Genomic DNA, 2,748 nt, shown 5'->3' on the forward strand with positions numbered 1-2,748 from the left:
GTAATGATGAAACGAATGTAAAATAACCCGAAATCTAGCCGTATTTAATATGTTCATCACGAAAATATGCTGTTATGATAGAACAATAATGGTCTGCATAGAGACTAGTAAAGGAGCAAGAAGAAGAGGAATTTCTTCCAGTCCCTCCATCATTTTGGGGACACTGGCAGACTAGAGCTTTTCTGGGCTGCTTGGTAATTAAAATGCTCACAGTGAAGAAGACAGAACTGGAGTTAGCAAACATCAAGGTGAAAGACATACATCAAACAGTTTGCTTTTTGCATAGTTCAGTTCTCTTTCATTTATCCATACTTGTGTGATGGATATAACATGTTAATTAGCTATTAGTCATTAGCTGTAGCTAGTCACTTTTTCCATTGATTACCTAAAAGATGCTACCTTCATGTACTACTTCTCTAGTTTAGTTGCAAAATATACATATAAATGCAAAGTTCAAATACTTGACTTAAAATAACTATGTCAAATAGCATGATATCACTTATATGTGAAATCTAAAAAAAATGATATAAATGAACTTATTTACAAAACCAAAATAGATTCACAGACATGGAAAACAAACTTCTGGTTACCAAAGGGGGAATGTGGCATGGAGGGGGAGGGATAAATCAGGAGCTGGGGATGAACATACACACACCACCACGTATAAGATAGATAACCAACAAGGACTGTATAGCACAGGGAAATCTACTCAATATTCTGTGATAACCTATATGAGAAAAGAATCTAAAAAAGAATGGATATATGTATACGTATAACTGAATCACTTTGCTGTACATCTGAAACTATCACAACATTGTAAATCAACTATACTTCAATAAAAAAAGAGAAAAATAACTGTCCATGTAACTGGAGATCAAGACATTGCAGACTTCTGATTATTTTTATTCTCTTTTGTTTTTTCAGTCTGACCATTAGCCACTGATGTTCATTTATAAGTGTGTGATTTTTTAAATAATTGTTCTTGCACAAAATGCAAGCTTTTAACTTGCTCTAGCTGATATTTTACAAAATATAGTTTAATAAATTCCAAACGTGAAAAATAGGCTAAAATATTTCACTCTCTAAAACATGGTGGATACAGGCACACTAAGCCTGGACAGTTCATTCAAACAGCACTTATGAGTGAAGCAGAAATATACTAAGCTGCATTGGGTGGATAGCTGCAAACGCCTGCAGCAAGGGGTGAATATTGCTATCTAGGATAACCTCCAGGGAGCTTCTTGCCTTGGGAAACAGTAGCTACTTTCCTGCTAGATAAAGGCTCCTCTGACTTTCAGGCCCTCAGAGCTTGATGGCAATAGGGCTTAAAGTTATCATCTATTTTCATTAACTCCAAGCCTGTGCTTACCAGGCAAACTTTTGTCCCTAAATTTTGCTTCTAAGAAGGCTTTGGATATTGGAAAGATGACAATGTGAGGCCAACCAATATGAGCTTGTGAATTAATCAGTATCTGTTATCTCTGTATTGGGGAGCCAGTTGGAATTCTGTGCCCTGTACAATTTGCTAATACAGATCAATCAGTCTCAAAATCTGCTCAAAACCCTTTGATAAGGTGGAGCCCTGAGTCCACAAGGGTCACTGATATACCCTAAAGCTACTCAGATTCCACAGAAGTGTAGACCCTCTCAAGTCATAACCTTTGATCTGAAACTTCAAACATTGCAGAGATTTGAGAGAGCATGGATTAGGTGATGGTACAATGACACCCAGAGACGAGGTTTCTTTTCACATTCGGGAAGAAAACAAGGGAACCCCTGCCACAATTGTGCAGAGTAGGAAGAAGAAAGAGGAGAGCAGTAATAACCGTGCTGATATTCTGAAGGTCACTTTTAATTTAGGGTTTGGTTTTTTTGTGCTTTGTTATTATTATAAGGAGGGGGTTATTTTTTCCCTGCATTGCTTAGTATTTAACAAATATTCAGGTTACGTTAAAAGATCGAAAACTTGCAGATGAATGGGCAGAGGGATAAAAGGGCTAGACGAAGTAAAATGATGCATGACACTAAATATGTTGAAGCTAGAAATCCACAAAGCTAAAATAAGTGAAAAGGGTGAGTTAAGAAAGAGGTGAGGTTCAAGATGGGAGCAGGCAGAGAAGGCAGAAAAGGAGAGAAGGAGAACAACAGGAGACAGAAGTGATGCCCTAGGTCGAGTTCATGCTTCTGGCATTGAGATCCCCGAGCCAGTGCATCATTTCAGCTCCATCCTTTTCCAGAACCTGAGGACCGAGCACCGAGCAAGACAGTTATTGTCCCTGTTCTCCTGGAGTGGGTTATTTTAGAGAAAAAGAAGATATACATGGTATATGAAAAAGTAAATAATGAAAATACCAGATATATTATGAACAGAACATGCCAGATAAAGGTATATGAGCTGTTCTATCAGAGGGGTGATAATTACCTGCTGGTGATAAACAGGTCACTGAACATCACTTGGAGGAGGTGGTAGAGTGAGCTATTTAGACTGGGTGGTTAGAAAAGCCTCTCTCAGTAGATGACCTTTGTGGTGAGACCTGAATTACAAAAGGGAGCCAGCCAGGAGAAGATCTAAAGGACCAGTTTTCCAAGTTCAGGGAACAAGTTGGGCAGAGGACTAAAAAGTGGGAGCAAGCTTGGCATGCTTCAAAGGCCAAGTGGAGGCCAGAGTAATGGGAGCAGAAGTAAGACGGGGGCAGGGGAGAGGCAGGGGCAGATCATACTGGGCAGGTGGCACATGCCAGGGTAAGG

Source organism: Hippopotamus amphibius, chromosome 1 (assembly GCF_030028045.1).
Source record: "Hippopotamus amphibius kiboko isolate mHipAmp2 chromosome 1, mHipAmp2.hap2, whole genome shotgun sequence".
In the NCBI taxonomy this organism is placed as follows: domain Eukaryota; kingdom Metazoa; phylum Chordata; class Mammalia; order Artiodactyla; family Hippopotamidae; genus Hippopotamus; species Hippopotamus amphibius.